Source organism: Dysidea avara, chromosome 9 (genome assembly GCF_963678975.1).
Source record: "Dysidea avara chromosome 9, odDysAvar1.4, whole genome shotgun sequence".
NCBI lineage: Eukaryota > Metazoa > Porifera > Demospongiae > Dictyoceratida > Dysideidae > Dysidea > Dysidea avara.
In genome coordinates, this window is record NC_089280.1 from 33,851,365 (window position 1) to 33,860,685 (window position 9,321).

At 38.7% G+C, this 9,321-nt stretch overlaps 1 long non-coding RNA gene across 1 annotated transcript; it reads left to right on the top strand.

Moving 5' to 3' along the window:
- Positions 1-1,270: 1,270 nt before the first annotated feature.
- Positions 1,271-2,941, top strand: LOC136266782 (uncharacterized). Its single transcript, XR_010706286.1, has 5 exons — positions 1,271-1,420; positions 1,487-1,697; positions 1,751-2,249; positions 2,474-2,740; positions 2,807-2,941. It is a non-coding gene; the product is annotated as an uncharacterized lncRNA (long non-coding RNA).
- The last annotated feature ends 6,380 nt before the right edge of the window (positions 2,942-9,321 follow it).

The following is a 9,321-nucleotide window of genomic DNA, read 5'->3' on the forward strand; positions in this document are numbered from 1 at the left end:
CGTGATCCAATCTGGGTCGGACCCAGATAATTTGTAAACTGGGTCGGACCCAAATGACCCGGAAAAAAATGTGGCCCAGATAACCCAACCCAGATAACCCAACCCAGTTTCAACGCTGACACACACACACACACTACACACACATACACACACTACACACACACACACACACACACACACACACACACACACACACACACACACACACACACACACACACACACACACACTGCTCACATTTCTGTATAGCCTTTACAGAGTATGCACGTATACTTCCAGTACCATCAGTTAACATCAAGGAACAAGAAGTGAAGACATCAGTTGGACAACCAACCACATGTACATTGAGGCACATGATAATTCTCCACTTGGACTAAGAATGGATTATCCGCAGTAATTGAGGCAGTGAATGACCCACTACTACAGAATGTTTCAATATGCATACACAGCACCACTCGCAGTGACCAGGGAACCTACACTGTTACTGCCACTAGTGATGATGGGTCAATCAGTGAAGCCATTAAACTGTTGGTCCTTAATCCATAATGTGTGCCTTGTGAGTTACTAGTATCTGTTGTGTTATGTGTTGAGCATAACATGTCATGTGTAATGATATTGTATGTAATGTATTATCTAGCTAATAAGTACAAGCTGGTTGAAGAGTAGTGAATTAATATTTTGCTGAACATATTGCCATGTTACACTCATCAATGAACCAACAGTTTACTACTGACTGCAACTCATTTGTAGTGGAAAATGATTTCTCTTTTCATTGATACATCCAATGTGATGAGAGTACTGGCTGCTAGAACTCCTAGAAGAACATTCTACCATGTACATGTAAATGCTGAGTGGTATTGCAAACTTATGGCCTTGTTCCTCAGATGATTGCTCCATTTGTGGAATTGAACTTACAAGTCTAGGTATTGCTGATGTCTAGATCCCATGGCATCACCGTTTTGGAGGATGATATGGGAACAGAATGTCACTGCCATTGTCATGGTTACTAAGGAGGGGAAAGTAAGTACACTTTGTGTAACACAGTTACTTAGTGACATATGTACTGTTTAATGGTTTATACCCATATATGGTCTAAACTAACTACTAATACCTGAGCAAGACTAAAGTGGCTTCTCTATTAATTCTGTAGGTCTTCAGTTTATAAAAACATAACCATATAATGGATGTGGCGCCATTCAACTGTCTAATGAGTATATGAATATTGTATTATAACATGTGTATTTTGTCTTTTGTCCTTATATAGAGTGATTGTATTACCAGCTGTAACGCTTACAGCCAAATTGTCAGCACTACTAGCCAGACAGATGTTGTGAATTGCTGGAACATTTTAGTGACATTAATACATGAATTTCGAAGACAGAAGAGAGAATTTACCATCAGGACTCCAGCTATGAAAATAGTATGGAGAATGTTGTATTACAGAGTAAAACTAATTAAGAATTGTGCTGTCAACTTCTGTGCTCAGACTGAGGCAAATTCTATCAAGTTCAACATTTTCGGCTCTCTTATCAATTCAGAAGAGGGTTAATAAACACCACAAACATAAACGAACAGACTGGGACATTCATTACTATTGATATGGAGCTGCAATGTATATCAAACAAGAGGCAATTGTGGATGTGTACAACACTGTATACAAGCTGAGGTTTAGGAGAAACGTTACTGTTCAGACACTGGTAAAAATGATACAAAAAATTCTAATTTGCTATGGATTACTGTACTCTTATAGGTTCAATACATTTGATGCTCTAATGGAAGACATTATAATTCCATTACAGCTCTTGTTAGAACTGTAATGTTTAGGCTGGAGGAGTTGGCTAAGATGAACCCTGATACCAAGCTATAGCTCAGTTCAAGATACCCAGTTTACTCTAATACAACAATCATCAGTCTTTACTGTTTTAGAAACTGGAAGCAGCCATTTAAAATGAGTCAGAATTCCAATACATCAGTGCTAATGTTCTTGAGAATAGCTCTATATAGACATAAGAATTTTTCGCCACATAATGTGTGTCAGTTATTCAAGCGCCTTTTATTTGCAGATAATTCATGAGTTTTTATCAGCAGTTTTAAAAACAACTCCAATCTTATCTGACCTAGGTTACATTAATGTGTATACACATTTTCTTGTTGTATTTATATAATGTCTTATACACTAGCTTATATGGATATTGCATACTGAAAGACTGGTACGTGAATCTAACCATGGTTGATTTGTTTACTATGAGGTGATAGAGGAATTGCAATTGTCATGCTGAGTTGTTGGAGGAGCATGGAAACGTATAAAATATAACGTGACTGTAGGAAGTTTCTTAGCCTGATTAGCAAAAACAATGGAACTTTTGTTATTGAAAAGTAACCGGTGTTGTTTGATGCATTATGCAAGTCACACAGTATCTATTTTGTAGATTAATGACATCACAGTTGTGTACATTATTTTTTTAACTCTTAGGAGTCAACTCCTGGGACCATTAACCAATTCCAGTACTTGTGCTGGTTAGACCATCAGAGGGCCCCTCCATCACGGATATGATTAATTGATAGTGGAAACTGTGCGATACAGAAGTAAAAATGGCCCAATCCTAATATCAGTTGCTATCAGGAATTATATTGTCTTTAAACTGAAAGAATACTCTCAAAAACTTTAAATCACTGTTAGAAAAAATTTCTGGAATTTATTTGGAAGGACCTGGAATACTGATGTTCATTATTATACCAGGTATGGGTGTAATGTGGCTAATGGATAAATTGACTGCTTAATAATTACTTGTCTCTTTCGGAAAAGGGTATTGCTAGTGAATGTATTGGAAGTTTCTGTGCTCTAACGTTGTGTCATGATCAGTTCAAGACTGAACACATGGCTGATGTGTTCTATACCATCAAGACCAAGCATGCCCAGCGACCAGGAATGGTGGAGGATACAGAGTAAGGTCTCACCATGTGTATCATGTGCTGAATTAATTATCCTTCACTTTCTAGGCTGAGTGTGAGTCCATCCACAAAACCTTCAAGGAGACCATGCACCATGTGGAAGCATATTCCAACTTTGACAATAACATTTTTTTAGAAATGAGTTTTTGCAACTTTCTCATAGAACTTTTTGTAAGAATTTTTAATATACAGATAACACCAAGGCTGTAACTGGGGTGGGGGGTTCAAGGGGGTCCGCTGCTGTGATCACCTACCATGTCAAAGTAGAATCCCTTGTTGAATAATCCGAGAGGTGTGAATGTGTCAAAGTGTGTATAGAACTATGTAGGCCAAACATGCATAGTATTACAGTGTATTGAAGTAGTTGGTGATGTTAGTCCCTTAAATTCAGTTTGTATGTTTGCTCATGTATATAGCCACTGTATATGGAAGAGCTATAGTAAACATGGAAACTGGTATACTTATTGTCTAGCTTTGATGAGCTATTAATGGGATTGGCTATCTATTCCACAAGAACCTTCTTGTGTTTGTATGCTGTTATCGAAGACACGGACCTATCAGTATTTCGTAAGTACAAAGCATCAGTTTAATTGCGCTATGCTACATTACTGAAGGTCTTTAGTTGTGGCTATACCATTTACTTGTGGAACCTTGTACTGTAGTAATTGTTACAGTATATATTCTACACTGACAACACAAGTCTTTATTTGTTTGGGAGTTGATATATTTTTATTTAGCCTTAGTTGCTTGGATTAATTCCTGAATTAATTTGGATGTTATGTCATGGACATTTTTACGTCATGACAAGTTACATTGTGCATGCTCTATTGTAATTCTAGTAAGTCTGCCGTACAATCAAGTGTTGTATTTTAAGTAATCAGTGGTCTATTTGGTTACTAAAAGATATATAGTTCCCAAGTTAGCTTCAGACAAAGATAAGGCAATTTGGAGAAAATTCATCTTGAAAATAATGCCAAGCATACACGTGATTGCCAAAACTAACTATCTGCATGGAAAATTTGCCTAACCGCATGGACAATAATGACTACATGCTGATTCACCAAATGTCAGTCATGCATGTCCTATGATTGTGTTCTGCGACAGTGTGCATTCATGGTAACACTTCGATCAGCTGATATCTCTCCAGAGGTGGGTCACTTTGATGGGCACAGGGCCAGGACTACTGATTTTTGTCTCTTAGTTGTCCAGCACATGCCAACTGGTACCTGGGGTGGTGGCAAGGGCAGTCTATAAAGCATGGGGACAAATGTCAGGCAAACTTGATTACTTGTTTCTCATCCACTAAAATTCAAAATTCCATGTAGGCAGGTCATTTTTCATTAGTTATTATTAAAGAAATATCCCAAATCAAGCTGTCTGTTATAGCCTTTTAGAACTAGTACTTATGTTTTACCACCATTTCTGAGGTGCAAGTAACATTTGCTGTGCTGTAAAAAATAACCACCCTTCTTAGCATCAACATAAAAGCACATGCCTAGACTGCAAGTTGTGGGGGATCAAGTCACCACTGAGATTTTCCTGCATTCTTCACATTTTAGTTACATGTTTCTGACTCCCTGTATTCACAGGCTTTAGCCTTCTCACAGATCCCTAGTGGGATAGCATTTTAATATATGCACATAATTGACAACAGCAGTGGGGTAAAAAGGAATGCAGGTCCCTGATGTAGGTGGGAATGAAAAACAATCAATCAAGTTAAATTTGCCTGGCCTTATGTACAACTGGGATAACTATAATGACATGTCAGTCACAGGATCCATAAGTTATGTAGCATGGTTTTAATTATGTACATGTTGCCCTACATTGTACATGAAAGTTAAGTTGCTACCTGACCCTCACACTAATGCACCTATCAATGTTAAGCCCCACTACCCCCCCTCCTGGGCTTAGTGGGGATTTTGACCTGATTTGATCTGAAACTCTGCCCCACTAGTGGGGCATTTGACCGCTCGAAATTTTAGGCGTTTGTTTTAACTTGCAAGCTATGTTTCCTAAAGTAACTAACAGCCATACTACATGGAGATTTGACCACTAGTCGTTCCCCCATGGGTGGAGAATTTGGTTTTTCAAAAAGTAAAATCCCCAGGAGGGGGTAGGTGGGGGATAACATTGATAGGTGCATAATTGAAATGTAAAGTCAATGAATCGTGAATTGCGTTTTCAAGCATGACTGGTCATAGACTCATGGTGTACATAGGAGTGAAGTCCTGTAACTAACCGTCTAGGCCACTCACGTGAGGCTTTACGAATTAATGATCGTCTCAAACCGCGGACTATGAAGATGATTAAAGCCCTTCTCCCTTGGAAGATTCTACTTCTCGTCGTTACTGCAGGTACAAGCTGAACATTGTCTGTCATATTGTACACGTGCGCGTGTATAGTTTAATCATGGCAGATAAATTACAATCTCACCCTGGGCCTTCCTACTTTGGTTGACTCTAAACCGCATAAATCCGAGGGCTGCAACAGCCTTGTAACAACTAATAATATCGTCAGCGAATACGAACAATTACACGTTAGTGCAAAGCCAGTCTTCAACTGATTGTTTCGGCCTGTCGCCTGGTAGTTTCATTTTACTGCCAGCTATATTGTGGCGTCAGGTTTAGTCAATGATGGGTTTAGTTTGAGGTACAAAATTATTGGGGTAACTTCAACTTGGATGGGCTATAACTCGTAAACCATGCAATGAAATCATTTAAGATACACCAGGGTACACCATTCAGTTTCTTGCAGTAAAGCGATTAACGTTGGTGGTCTTCGCTTTCTGGCTTACTGTCACAAAGTTACTCCTTTTTACATTTTTTACACTGCCGACTATTTTGTGCCATATTTTCTTAGTGGCTAAACTGAATTGCTCACAATTTGGTATCCACAGACTACATTAACACATGTTGCTTGTAGCGAAATTTCGTTGCCTGTTTAATATTACTAATCTTGAGGGTTGCGAGATGCTTATCTACCTTTTTTTTTCTCCCATCTTCAATTTAAACCCGCGGCATAGCGGTACTCTACTGAGCAATAAAGTAATTATTGCTACATGTAGCTATACAAGCAATAGTTAAGAAAACAACTGGTTTAGTACAGGCTACAAAACCAATTTCTAAATTCAAGATTATCATGTGTTACTTGTGGTTAGAAGGACATGTACAACATATATCTGCGTGGCTGCATCTATCCAGCTTCACACTATCAGTTAGATACCTGCCTATCATACCTATGATTGTGTGTGGTCAACTGTGATGATCTTACGTGAACTATATGATGCCATTGTGGCAATTCAGTAACAATTCAAAATGTAGCACTTGACCATCAAGTTTCTGGGGTGTATCCATTCACTGGACTGGACTAGTGGACTAGCATATTTTTGGGTTTTGCACATTCAGTGGTTAAAATTTATTAAGTCTCACAAGCCAAGGGTCCTGAGGGAACCTACAGCCCACTACTAAATGCTGAATATGAACAGTGGAGTATGCGATAACTGTCTTAATAATTTCGCTGTGTCCTACAACACTTATTCCTTACCCTGGTGTACAGTAATGCTGTAGGGAATGTATATCAGCAATAGTTAACCAGCGATCAACTCACTAGTTGACAAGATATCCTTAGTGTGAGTTCAAGGAGCAAGCTATATATATAGTCTTGCGTGGCAAGACCTTTACCGATTAGAAAGTTTTTCAGAGTGTGCTTATTTATAATCATTGCGTCCTGCGGCACTGAAAACAAGTCTGTCCATGTTAGTTCAATTTCTGAACTCACACTAAGGATATCTTGAAGGATATTGTCAACTGGCAAGTTGATCGCTGGTTAATTATTACTGATATACATTCCCTACAGCATTACTGTACACCAGGGTAGGGAATAAGTGTTGTAGGACATAATAAATCACAGCAAAAAATATTAAAAGACAGTTATCGCATACTCCACTGCTCATATTCAGCATTTAGTATAGGTTCCCTCAGGACCCTTGACTTGTGAGACTCAATAAATTTTAACCACAGAATGTGCAAAAACCAAAAATATACCAGTCCAGTAGTCCAGTCCAGTGAATGGATACACCCAAGTTTCTGAGGATTGAGTGATTCTATCTCATTGATTCTATTGTGATTGCAATTTTATTAGTGCCTCACTTTCTCATCTACTGCCCAGGCGATAATATATATTAAGCTGAAAAGCCACCTGACTGTCAATAATTTTCTTGCCAGCTGATGTACATATTGTAGAGGTATTAAACCATGAAACATTCGAATACTGTAGCTTTTAAATAAAACTTCCATCTACCATCGTTTGTCATTACAGTGTGTTGAATGCATGGGTATATAGTCCTAAATTCTTTCTGTAAACTGCATGTAAACTTAAAGTAAAGGCCTAATGTATGGACACACAAACTGAGCTGAAAACAGCAATAATGCAGCTATTATCCAGCTCTTGTGATGCTGAAGACACCATTATCAAATTACAACTGCTGACTGCTATATTGCCATATACCTGACTGATCTTTATAAAGACATACCCTTGACCTTGTTCTTACACTATTGAGGAATCATTATACTTTAGCTCACTGCCCCACTTTGTCCCATATTTGTCATTGCTGCCAATAAACCAAAATAGTTTGGCTCCCTTGGTATTTCTGTTGCAGCCTGCTATAGTGTGTACGCCTTCACCTGAGCCCCACCAAATAATATTATTGGGGCGAGCCTGAGCGAGCCCCACACTAGCGAGTCAATGGTGTAATGGACCCGTTTACAAAAAATTACGATAAGAAACGGAGTCAATGTGTAATGGACCCGTAATACGACAATAAATTACGATATAAAGCGGATACCTTACACTTGCTCCAGCGTAATGATTCATATCACGATAAGATTACTGCTTTCCCATATTTGGCGATGTGTAATGGACCATATCACGGGATTTACCGACCTAGATTACTGCTTTCCCATATTTGGCAATGTGTAATGGACCATATCACGGCATTTACCGGCGTAGATTACTGCCCTCGTTACTGCCCAGCCACGTGCAATGGATGCAGATGAACGCCTTCGACGCAGGAGAGAGCAGTACAGGCGCAGAAGAGATAGAGAAACCCCTGAAGATGAACTATTCATACAACTCGTAGGGTCTATAGTAGTTTGCACTGCCATCAATACTTCAAAGTCATCAGGCTCGCCCCACGATGCTGTTTGCATCTGTCTAGCAGTAATATCAAAGAGGTGAACATATGTTCATTCCCAATGGTTTTGTACTGGAACAAGCATGTTTTCATGTTGTAAACATGTTTGTGCACTTGAATTGTCCATACCAAATGTATGGGATATTTTTAAAGCCTCATAACTCACTTGTTCTTTCCCTGTATCAAAGCACTTTTTTGACTAACAGTTCTAGGGCTACACAGCACTACTAAATGTTTGGGCAGCTGGCCCATGTAACAAGAGTTATTAACAAGGCTCAGGGATCAGGTGAACAGAAACCAACTATATATATGTATAACCCACAAGGCAAAATTTCAGAAGGGTTTCTGGTACCGTAGGAAACCCTCCTAAATATGCTCCTTACATCTAAGATTGATGCAGCTAAGAATACTTTCTGGCCCATCACTGAAATCTAACCTCTAGTGCTAAGTACTGAAGCAACAAAGGAATTATGTAACTCTATACTACAACAATAACTCCTACCACTACTAGTATGTACATGCGAGTACATGCATTCTGATACAGTAATGCATGCGTGACCTCATGACTTATAAGAAAGAGTAGGGCCAGTATTTGTAGGATGATGATGGCATCTTCAGCATCACAAGAACTAAATGTATGAATTCTTGTTAAAGAGACTTTCCAGCTCAGTTCTCAGGTCCAGTCTGCAGGTCCATTCTGCATAATTGTGACCGGATCTGCAAAAACCCAACACAATAGCGCATTTTTCAAATTCCTGTTTATTAAATATTTATAATCTACTTAACCAAGTGTATTCTCTTGCAAAGTGTCAGTCTCATATGCCAATAATTTTCGGAGTTACAGCCCTACAAAGTAGCAACAACAGAAAAATCGATTTGTACAGCAAGTATAGGGAAAATAAATTACTGGTGCTTACTAAAATGGTTGTAACTTACGAAAGGAAGGATGTACTGGGCTGAAATTTCCACCATAGTGTTTACCATGGATAGGGGAATCATTTACTGGGTACATTTGTCCTTTTATCACCTTTCTTCACTGGATACAAAGGCATATTTCATGAATAAAAATCAATCGCATACGATTGCTTCAATGTCACGTAAACAAATGCTCGTAACTTGCGTATCCTTGGGTCTACTGCAATGAAACAAAGATTTTCTAACTGCTCTTGAGTAGGCAA